This window comes from Cavia porcellus, unplaced genomic scaffold (assembly GCF_034190915.1).
Source record: "Cavia porcellus strain 051 isolate PalLab524CR breed Dunkin Hartley unplaced genomic scaffold, mCavPor4.1 scaffold_136, whole genome shotgun sequence".
Taxonomy (NCBI): Eukaryota; Metazoa; Chordata; class Mammalia; order Rodentia; family Caviidae; genus Cavia; species Cavia porcellus.
Window position 1 is genome coordinate 327,052 of NW_026947619.1, and position 12,616 is coordinate 339,667.

The window sequence follows — 12,616 nt, forward strand, 5'->3', positions numbered from 1 at the left end:
GCAGCCAGCTCTTCCTGCCAGCTCAAATAATATCTCAGCTGCTTTTACAATATATTCCCGCAGCACCCCTAACCACCATCCTATCCTCTGAGCTCCTGGTGTTTGTCCAGGTACCCTGCCATGCCCATGCACCGAGGAAGAGTCAGTCACATATCATGTATGAGAAACGCCTTCCTGGCCCAGCCCCGTGAACCTATGGACGAACAGCTAGATTGGACGTCACATCCAACTTCATCTGGTCCTGGGAATCTGCCAAGGGAGATCTTTTGACACGGCCTCTGTACATCCATTTAGAATGTGGTTTCCTCAAGTGTCATCTATGAAGGACAGGGCAAGGAATTCCCTGGGAAGTGGAGTCTGAGCTCTGCTCACTAAGGATCCGCTACTGAATATGTGAGACCTCAAGTTATTTCTCACTGATCAGGAGTCTGTGCTGCTGCCAACTGGGCTCTGAAGTAGAAATCTGAAGACCAATCTGTGCGGGCACAGGGGCAGAGAGAGAAATGACAGCACACCCATAAATCAGTCCCAGCTGCACCCAGTGGGACATGAGCTAAGTTTCCCTTTTCCACTCATTTCCCAGCATGGCAGTTAGTGACTTGCTAATTCTACCAGTCCACCAACCCTTCCTGCTCACTGAGCCTTTCTGAGAGCCCAGAAGCATACCAAAACTAGAGCTTCATGTGCCCAAAGCCTCCAGCCTCACCAAGGACAAATCAAACTCCCTTCCTGTGATTCCCCAAGATACAACTGGATTTCTCAAATTATCAATGAGGAAAAGACAAGGAAATGATAAAACAAATGAGAAATCCATATCTTACCCTGAACCTCTTCCAAAATTGTTCCTTTCTCTCTTTGAAATGCTTTCAGCCCAGATCCCCATCTCTACCTTAATAAGCAGATTCCTGTTCTCTGCAGTGTCTTTTGTGCACAGCTCTCTGAAAAGTTTGGACGTTTTCCTGTTTGAGAGAGAAACCATAAGGAGGAACTGCAGAATAACAGCAGGCATGTGAGTTCAAATTCTTTTCACTTGAGAACCAAAGGAAACCAACTACCTGGATGTGAATTTCTAACTAAGTTCATATAAAACCTGTGCAAGCCCAAGGACTGGGATAGGAGCTCTCATTTGATCATCCTGTCCCTCACATTTTAACTGACCATAGAGTTGGTCTGTTTTGACAGTTATGATTTCAACTGGACAAAGAGTTCAACTGCTGCTTAGTGATCACTTGAAGAAAGACTTTTTATGAACAATTGTGCATTACATTAAGGAACTTGAATCCTGAGAAGGAAACCCTAGCATCAAAGCAGAGAGGGTTAGATATCCCACTTACAAGGTGACTCCTACCCTTAGTGCCCCAGATCTTTCCAGGGCCATGCAGAGGGCAGAAGGTAGATCTAGTCTACCGTATCTGTCACTTATCTACTGCGGTTTCCTTATGAAGATTGGCAGACCCACCTGGACACTTCTCCCCACGTCTCGCTCAAACGATGTATGGGTGCAGTCTGCAGAGCAGAGATGATGGCATGCAGTGAGGAGAAGTTCCTCAGTTTCAGACACTCCTAGGAAGGCAAACAGCACAGTCATTTCATGTGGGCCTGGGGCAGCTGGAGATCAGCCTGTTGCAGTTTCAGCTGTCTCAGCTGCTTTAACCCTTCTCAGTGAGACGATGCCCAGGGTTCCCCAGAAGCAACTAACTGAGTGCCAGAATGAAACTCACTAGGGCTCAAGTTACATGACTATCATTGGTAATAATTTTAGTGAAAGTCAAAGAAGAAGCTGAGATAGGATGATCACACCCTTCATGCCACCTGACATGTGAGTCTAGATCAGTGTGCTCATGTCAGGCAGGACCAAAGGATTGTACATCTTAGAAAAATCTTTTAAACTTAAGATCTGTTGAAGGAGTGGCAGATCCTAGATCTCCAGATGAAATTGTAGGTGCCCTGTCACAGCTTACCCTGGCCACCTTTATCCAGTGCTCCACGGTTTTGGCTCTGTCTGTGGCCCTCATGCCAGGGTCACCAAGACAGATGGTGATGACGCAGTTGGCCACCTGGTTAAATTGGGCGTTGGTGCTGTGAACAGTGGGTGCCACGTGCTCATTTCCCTTTTTATTTCTCTGGATCCATATGGAGCCCAGGCAGTCACAGGGTACTACCTTCTTGAACAGCTCCTGTCGACAAATGTCACATGGGCATACTCAACCCCAGCTAAAGTAGGCAATTTCAGCTGGTGACAGGCAGGTGGCTGAGGTTTGAGTTGGACATCATAAAGCTGGAGATAAGGACAGAGTTTTATTGTCTCCCTACTGGTGGAGGGCAACTGAGGAAGACCCAGGGCCCAGCACTGATGTGAAAATGAGTTTGAATTCCTCCTTGACCATCCTCAAATTTCCAGCAATAGAAGGCTTCTCAGTTCTGTTAGTTCTGAGATTATTTTTTCTATTCCCAAACTCGTCTGCCCTCTGCTCCTATGTTCACTTCAATGCAAATTTCCTGTGACAACTATGACTAGACGATGTGTCTGGCTGTCTGATGTAGAATGTTGTGTACTTCCAATGCCTGTTGAGTGCTAATTATGGCCATGTGTTCTGGGAAGATGGCTAGGTGATGCATACCCTTATGTGCATCTCCTTGAACCCCCTATTTTGTTATAAGGGCCTCATCTCTGTCCTGCGTCCATTTGTCCAATCTTAGTTGTAGTTCACAGTCACTTTGTGAAGCTGCTCTCCTCAGTGCCTCATCTCCATTGCCTTCATCCACATGGGGACAGGAGTGGCTTAGGACCTAAGGATAAGTAAGGCGTCACAGTACATAGGATATGGAACTGTGGTTACTCATTGATCCATGTAATCTGGTCCAGGAATGGTTAGACTGAGATGAGAGTGCAGGAGAAGAGGCTGCTCCTGCTCTGCCCACTGAACTCAGCTGCTCACCCCATCCATAAGCATCAGTTGTTGAGATACATTCTTAGGAGAGAGGGCTAAGAGCACCTCCTGCATGGACCCATCCTGCATTTCAGAAGACAGGCAGGAGGGCTCTATAGCTGGCTTCTGTTGCTTTGCTCTCTCCAGCAGAGGCTTTGACTCTACTGCTGGCTCTGTCTGCAAAGCAGGTTCATGTCGTGGGTGACATGGAGCAGGAGCTAGAAGGGGGAAAGCTTAGCAAGTTAGTCACCTATCAAGTGCATAAGAGACACAGCTACTCTTTTTGGAATTCCAATGCCCAGTTCAAATCAATGAAAGTCTTCCGACTGTCTTGTTTGTGCCTCACAATCCTTTTGGGCATTGTTAGGCTCCAGATGTTCCACTTCCGCAATGGCAAGGTGCAAAGCAGGCTCCAGGTGTGCTCCACGTGACTTTGCCTGCCTGCAGACCTCTGAAATTGTGAGTTTCGGAATGTACGGTGGATGGTACCATTCGGGCCAGTTTTCAAATATGGAAGAAATTGTGCTGGGGAGATATGAATGAGCAGGAGTCAGAGGCTCAGAGTTGCCTGTTACCCTGTCTCTCCAAAGAAGCTTGTGTTTTGCCTGGTGCTGTCTCTATGACTTGAAGAAAGCCCAACCCAATCCCCAGCCCCTGTGAATGACCTAGCATTGCTGAGTCTGACTACAAAGGCAAATTCTAATCCTATGTGTCTCCACTTCATTACTATCATTCTTTCCAAAAGAAACAGTTGAAAAATTCCATGGATTTGATCTCCCAGGTTTGGGCTTCAAGCAAAGTTGAGAGCAGTCTGTGCAACCCAACTCAAGCCTGGCCCCTGGTTGTTCTGAGTAGGGATGGACATGTTGACATGGAGATCCAGCAGAAATGAAAGCTGCTTTACTCAAGATGAGCCTCCTAGGTACTGGCATTGAAGCTCATTCTCCACTCTCCTATTCAAAGACTCTAACAATCCCACCTACAGCACTATCTGACTCTTACTTCTGACAAGAAAAACCGAAAACCATGTCTCTACCATAGAATCAAAAAATATACCGGGGACTAGGGATTTAGCTCAGTGGCATAAGCACCTGCCTTGCAAGTAGGCAGTTGTGAGTTCGATCTCAGGTACAAATAAAAAGGAAAAAGACCAAAATATATATATATATATGTACCAGCACCAGGATTCTGTCACTGACTCGATTACCAAAGTCCTCATATACATCACTCATTTCTCATCACTCCCTCTGTTCTGAAATTCTTCCCAGTCCTGAGCTGTTTCTTGTAGCCTCTACATTACTGTCTACGAACAATAGAATTTGAGCTCAGCAATGGTTTTCTTTGCTCCCATAATATGCTCTGTGTTCAGAAATGTCACTGGGTAATGTAACTGTTATATAGATGCAGGTTGAGTGAACGAAATCGCTATGTAACTTCTTTTGTATCAGTCATGCTTGGAGGCTCCCCTTTCTGCACCCAGTGGTCCCTTGTTTATTGTGTATCAGGAGAAAACAGAAGCTAGAGAAAGTCATAAATGTACTTCAGACGTGGAAATCCTGCCTGCTGTTACAAGTTTTTATGCATATTGATGGACATGGGATATGAGGCAGAGATCCTCTTCTTTGGAGACAGAAAAATATAAATATGAATGAAGACAGCTTGTCCAGCACCCTTTCAGCAGGCCAAGGTAGAAGGCACTGGCCTAACACTTATTATGGTATGTATCCACACAAAAACCCTGTGAGGTTTGCTCCTTTCCTATTTTTCAGAGGAGCATAGAGAGGAGAGCTGCAGTTGCATTGCCGAAACAGTATGTGATGGTGTGTGTGCTGTGCCTTGGCAGGTGCACTCACCTCCTGAAGAGCTTGTCCACAGAGTATGGAACGATGTCAAAGTCCCAGGAGGAGCAAAGAAAGTTGGTAAAGTATGAAATGGGTCTAATTAGGCTTGATGGCACCAATAACCCAACCAACTTCTCCCATTGTTCTGGCTGGAGAGTCTGCGTCCTGCAGTTCACTGCTTCCTTCAAAGTAGACTCATTATCACCCTGAAGAAAACAAGGAGAAACATACAGCCAGGAGCAACAGCATGAGCGACCAGAAGAATCGGATCCAGAGTTCGGACAAGAAAGACTCAAACATTTATGTTTGTGAATGCAGGGGGGTGGTGTTGGTGTGTGTTTCCATAGTGAAAACGATTCAAATATTTTCACTCAAAATTCAGAGTTAGGACCAGAGAATGCTAAACAAGTTATGTCTTTAAGGTAGTCTCTGCTGTGGTTCAGCAGCCCCTGCCTTTATTGATAACTTACATGAAGAGCGTTGTCCAAAATATCCCTACTGTGGAGAGGAGAAAGTAAAAGTTTCTTTATGACAAGTGACTGTTGAGTGGCACACGTGTCAGGATTGAGAATCACCCATAGTGAGTAATGTGTAGACTTCCCCCTAAAATAGTTGGAATGTGGGCTGCTGTTGATATAGACTGGAAGGTTCCGAAGTAACCAACTTCCCTACACATTGATAAGGACAGTGCATGGGACAAAATTCTGCAAAAACTTTTTAACTGAAGCAGTACAGCTGGTTTCCCCTAGATTAGTTTAAGGGGAGTCCTGAGGATCAGTACTGCAACCTTATTTCCCTTCAAAGACACAGAGATGTTGAGATGCAGGGTGGCCTCTGAAGAAACCTTTCTGGGAAGCACTTTGACATGCAGTTTCTGGAACTGTTGTTAAAACTTCCACTTGTGTCATTGTATGTGACAGTGCTGGACACTAAACACCACCTACTAGGACACACAGAGTCACGTCCTGCTCACTGCACATGACTGAGAAGTGCCATCTGATCCACTCATGGTAAAAAATTAGCTTCTGCCAGAATTTACCTTTCTTAATGGAATATTGTGCAGCCATGGGAGGCCACATCTGATATCTGCTATGGCTACAAGCATAAGTTTTTATTTTCTTTTTTTGGTACTGGGAATTGAGTGACATGTTCTTGATGTGACACTATTGAGAAACATGCAGAGCAGCTTAGCAAAGTTTATTTTTTTGTGAGTGCACATAACTCATTTGTTTGTGGAACCCTCCTGGCAAGAGTTTGGATGTGTAGAAGGCCCAGAAAGATATTGGAGTTGATTGCACATTGGATACTTGGAGCAGTTAAGTAAACACTAGCACCAAACCAAGTTGTCCATATCTTGATTTAGAGGGAAATGATTCAGAACATACTTGCTCTGATTCTACAAATGCATGATATGAAACTTTATACCTATTTAAGTGAACAGGGGTTAAAAGGAAGACCAGATTCTTTTGGCAATGGGACTGCTGGTCATTTCTATGGTCAAGCCCTAAGCCATGACCCAGGGAAGTTACCTTTCTTGGATGTTACTGCTGGTCAGCATGAGTTCTCACCTGTACAGACCCTTGTGTGCTCACTTGCACCCTAGACCAGCACTGGCCACTGTTAGAGTTTTCATGCTCCTGCTCTGGGTTGAAGGAGACTGAGTTACCCCATAGTGTGCTGATGATCTGCACCCCATTCTGCCAAGAGAGTACTTGACATTTGAGCCACAAGTTATCATTCACTCCTCCTGGCCATCCCCACCCAGGCCACTGATAGAAAAATCTCTCTACATTAGTCTGCATAGGGTGGTATATGTATAATCTTGAGACAGAGAGGTGTGAGAGGATAGCTTGAATCAGTTGATTAACCTCCCATCAGATAAACTGATCCCAAATAATCCCATAACTACAGACCTTAGTGCTTGTCATACTTGCAACCATGAAGTAGGAAATAGGAAGTGGACCGGTCAAAGTTTGGACACTTAAAATCTCACCCTGTTTGGGTTAGCCCCTTCACGACCCCCCAAACCCAGTGGTGAAAGACTGTCCTCAAGATGTTTACACTGGCACTGGGTTATCTCTCTTACTTTTCGGCTCCTCCTGAACATTAACTTGAAACATCCACAGTGAGATGGGAACCAAGATCTGAAAAGGCTCTGGTTCCTGTGCTTTTTGCGGCTAGAACTCTGGAAACCAGGAAAACAGCAAAAGCTCATCTTCCACTCTTGAATGTCTCCCTCCAAGTGATCAGGGCAGGAGTTAGATTCAAAAGTGTGGAGGCTTGGTTATCAGAGTTCCAAGCCTTGTTGGGTTCTAATATCAAGGTCATGAGGTCATTTCTTCAAAATTCCATTACAGTTAGGATGAGGAAGGGGATAAATGTTAGGGTGAGGGAACAAGATGCCGTTTGGGTTGAGGTTTTTGTTGGGATTTAGTGGATGTTTAACATGAGATTTGTCGTGTGTTATGGCTGAGAATGAGAGATGAAATGTTAGAAATTATATTCCAGGTTTTTGAAAATTATTTCCTTCTTAGTACATGGTTGCAATAACTGTAGTTACACACAGTTTGGGGAGTAGGTGCACATACACAGTAGAATTGTTTTGTAATCCCCTTCCCTCTTCCTCTTCTAAATCTCTTTTGCTTGACCTTGTTAATGTTATTAATCTCATCTCATGCATAAGACACACAGTGCTCACATTCACTTAGCAGATTAAATTACTTCACATGGCACATCTTTATTCTACTTATATTCTGATATGTGTCAATAGTACATTTTCTTTACATACTAGTGCATACACAGATATATTCCATAATTTTGCTCTTAAGACCATGCTGCTATAAACCTTGGCTCATTCTGTTGCTCAGGATTTGGGTAGGGATTAGCATTGTGATTGTGTTTGGGGTTTGGGTTTAGGGAGAGAAAGATCTAAGGGGGATGTGGGACATTTTCTTGTTATTGAGAATAAATAAGCAACAGTGCCAATTTATGAGGAGATGTTTATTTGAGCTAATGGTTTTTTCAGGGTTCAGTTTTGTTTGGGGTAAGAAGTATAGGAAGTGTGTGTTGCAAAGTCAGCTTTGGGATTGGAATGAGGGCTAGATTAGGCCCAGGTTTAGGACTACAGTAAGTGCTAAAGGTATTAGATATAGTGTTAGGTGGCAGTGGTTAGTGGTTAGGATTAGATTTCAAAAACAGAGTTCAGTTTCAGGTTAGGAATTAGGGCAGGATTTAGTGATTAGTCTTAGGGATCAGTGTGAGTTTCTAGATGGAATTAAGGTTAGGGTTACATTTATAATTAATACTGCAGGATACAGGTCTAGTTGGGATAATATCAGTGTCAGAGCTGGGCTCATATTTAGGGATCAAGTTAGGGTTAAGGTAAATTTTAGTGTTTAGGTTTTGACATTGGTTGAGTTTAATCTGTGTTTATAGAATCAGAGTTAGGGGTAGGATGAATAGTAGAGGAGTATGGTTAGTTTTCAGCTCTTTTGTGTTACAGTGAGGGTTGGGATTAGGAATCAGAGTTGGTGATGTTTTCAGTGTTAGTGCAGGGTATTGTTAGTGTAGGGTATTGTTAGTGTTAGTGTAGGGTATTCTTATTGTTAGCGTAGGTAAGCATGAGTAATAGGTTTTGGGTTACTGTTCATATTTGCTTCTTTCATTGCTTAGTTTTACTGTTATAGTAAGATTCTTTGGGTTATAAGGTTAGGGTTAGTGTTTAGGTTAGAGGTATGATTATTTTTCTAATAGCATGAATCTTTGGGGAGGGTAAGTTACTGATAATTGTTGGGTTAGATATAGGGGTAGTTGTATTGGGAAGATGATGTTTATGAAGAAAAAGAACAGATGTGAAAAACAAAACAAAATGAAACCATAAAAACAAAGAATTTTCCTGGATGTAAAGGATGTAGCATTCAGTTAAGGACATTATCCAACTGGATAGAAGAGCTATTCCAAGCCAAGTGCTTTTTAAAAGAGATGAACTTCATATGTAAATGAAATTTTAAAAACAGTAAACCAATTTGGAAACATTACAAAAAGGAGTAAGAAGCACATTGCAAATATCACAATAAAAAGTGCTGTAATGGCTGTATTGATATCAGTTGAAACAGAGTTAAAGAGAAAGACTGTGAGCATACCCAGTATTACATTTAGTAAAGAAGATCCACAGATATCAATAGCTAATATGTGCCCTTTGATTCACGGAAAAATGTGATGTCATATAGGAGAGCAACTCAATAAATGAAAAGCCTTTTTGTGTAGCTAGATATTATTATGGAAAATGTTCTACATCTGCACTCCTGAGATAATATTGAATCATGCACAAATAATTTAGGAAAATATTCTTTTTTGTATTTTATGTTTTAAGAGTACTTTTGTACTATATATAAATTAAGGTGTAAAGGCAGAAATAGTTTACACAATGAAATGTAAAATAATATTTTAAAGATGCAACAAGCAAAACTCTGAAAATTTAAACCTTTTTCAGAGATATACATTTGCAAAAAAATGAGCTATGTGCAGCAGTGTGCAGAAAATGGTAGTGGTGACCCTTTCTGTTGTGTCTTCTAGGACTTGGGCAGTAAGGAAGGTGCTATTGTTAGGTGACTCAGAGAAGCAGATATCAAGGAAAACAGTAAAACCTGAGTAAGCACAAGGTTTCTCATAGCAGGAGGAGAGAGCCCCCCAACTGCTGGAGAATCCAACCCTTTCAGTTGGTTCAATTTTATGAGTGGAATGAGGTTTTGGGGAAGTTATTTTCCATTTATATCAAACCTTGAAAACTGCTTGGATGTAATCTTAAAAATCTGTGAGAATTTAAAGAATGTGATGGATGCATGTGCTTTAGAAGACATAATGAAATGGGAACAAATTCACCCCTGTGACCATCTCAGTGATGGCATCAGGAATTTGAGCACATTATCATTGGTATCCAAAACACATAGCTTGATTAATTTGTTACACATTGCAGATCCTGGAATCAGGTAGCATTGAGCCTTTGGAAAATGATTTGAGCTTACCTGATCATGGTTTTCCTTTGGATAAGGTGATATTTGGTTAAACCATTCAGATACAAGTGATATTATTTGTGATTGCAACTATGGGAATGTCATGGTAGGGAAGTGAAATGTTCCCTAAAACTAAAGGTTTAGTCGAGAGTTGATGGGGTTTCTGGAAAATGATCAGATAATAAAGGTAGGAAGGATAGCTGAATATTATTATAGGCAGGTGATGAATAAAGGCAATAGCCTTAGTAGATTATGGGGGTGACCTTGAGACGTATATGTGTTCCCCGAATTTTTCCTCTCTGACTCCTGGGCTCTTCTTTGGTGCCTGGTTTCCATGCTGAGACACTTTCCTATTCCTGGCCTTTTCTGCTCTTTCGACTTACTGCAGGTCTAAAGTGAGAAAATCAGTAGACCATGGACTGCAACCTGTGGATTGTGAACCAAAATAAGCTTTTTGTCTTTCAAATTGTTTACGTCAGGTTGTCACTCAACTAGTGGCATTTTAATATCTAAGGAAATTTATGCAATTTGTACTTGTGGAAAATAATAGTATTTTATTTTTTTAACTTGAGTTAGAAATAAATATTACAGATATTTGATAGAGGGCCACTCTATTTATATTTACATTAATGTATACTTTATTTATTATATCATTAAATTATATGTATACCTTTGCAAATGACTGTATGCATGTTTTTTCAATGAATTCTAGTTTTCTGCAGCTCACTCTGTGTTCTCATAAAAGACAGAACTATCACATGTAATTCTTTGTTCATTTATGTTTTCATCAGTGAAATATTCTATAAATTTGCAGAAATTTATGCAAATCTTTTTAACATACTACCCAATATCTTATTTTTTCATTTTGTTTTGATCTATTTCTTAATTCATTTAGCAATAAATCATTCTTTCATTTGGATGAATGCATAAATCTTTTAGAAGTTTTTATAATATTTGGCAAAATATGTGTCAGTGTTAAAACTTTCCTGAACACAGGAACTTCCCCACCGCCACTTTCCACTTGGCAGCTTTTAAGTTTGCATCAAGTTTATAAGATTTACCTGCATTTAACATGGCTCTATATATGAGATTTTGAGGTGATTTTAAAATGAAGTGCCATGAGAGATTTCTTCATTTATAATTTTTATTTTGAAGTATTTGTTATATATTTACCTATGGGTTAATAGTGTACTGTTTATTAATTCAACAAATGTGTAATTTTTGAGTGCATGCCTTATTCTTTCATTGTGATTGTGACTGAGCCCTTGATTCAAAATTGAACTTGTATGTGCGTACAATTTGCCAGGTTTTATGTTAGGTTGTTCAATTAATTCTTCAATTCTTAGTAATGTACATACCCTAACACATACATATAAGTTCCTATATGCTGAAACAGCCCAAATATATATTATCTGACTACATACTAATCATGGGTAAGGTCTGAGTTTTTACATTTGAAGGAATTAATGTTGTGATATCAAAACATTAATTGTGTTATTCTTTTCTTGGAATTGTCCAACAGAGGAATAAAATCATTTTGGCAGTACTGTGTAGGAATATATTGGAGTATCCTTCTTTGTATACAGTGTATTTTACTGTGGTAGTGTTATGTAAACATGTAATCACTTTTCAGCAAGTTATAAATGGCTATGCTCTACATACTAAGAGAGTTACTATAATTAATGAATAAAGGGAATCCTTGAGAGAGTAACCAAATTCAGGAAAGTATGATTTAAGTGTAATAATTTAAGGAGAAAGGGGTAGTGAGAGTACAGTTATATTTACCTTGATGAAGGTGGAGAAGTGCAGAGAAATTGAGATGTGTTGGGAGAAGGACTCAGCATCAGCACAGTGAGATCATATTCTGTCATTTCCATCTGGGACCTGGGCAGCGAGGAAAGGTGGGTCCTCCAAGGGTGTCAGAGCATGGAAGAGGTCAAAAGAAAACAGACCAAAGTGGGAGGGAGCAGGGCTGTGGGAAATCTCCTAAGGAGTACTGCTGACTCCAGTGTCAAAGAGGCTAAACTTTTTAATTGAATGCACTGTGTTGTCATGGTTGTCTTTGGTGAGTTCAAGTAGAGTCCTGATAAATGCTAACTCTTATTGCTATCAAATTAAAGAATGGAATTTCTGCCTGTGTTTCAATCGTACATATAATTAATATATGAAGCAATATAACTTCACTCTAAAAGTCAGCCCCGTGATGAACCCAGAAATCTGAAGGATAATAAAGATGCAATTGATGCACACTGCCAAGAATATAGGAGGTTGTTGCAAATTGGAATTAAGCATCCAGGTCACTATGGAAAATGTTCTGGGATTGTGGGAGTGGTGTGAACATCCCAGTGAAAAACAGCGTCTGATCAAGCCAGTTAGCCAAAGCTGCACAACTATTCATAAATGTAATTATGTGGAAACTCCTAGACAAAATTTAGAGAAGCTAAGGAAATCTGATACACAGTGTGTGAAAGTTTACAGATATTTAGGGCTGCGCATGCAGTGTGTGCACTTTGCCTGGTACCTGTGTCTAATGTATGGGAACGTGTATATATATTGCTATGTATATTATGAAAACAATTATATATTTGTTTTTTTCTCCCTTCAATACATCACAGCAGAATATAGTTCATGTCTTAAATTTTAAATAGTCACAAAGGAGAAACACATAGTATATTGAATATTTTTATCAAATTAATTTTACAGTAGCATACAAAAGATTGTGATTTAAGCACTATTGTAAAGTGAATAATACTTTATTCATAAGCTGATATTTCCCCAACATTTTTTGTATTGCTTCTTCGGCATCGTTGTTCCTCAGCCTGCCAATGATGGG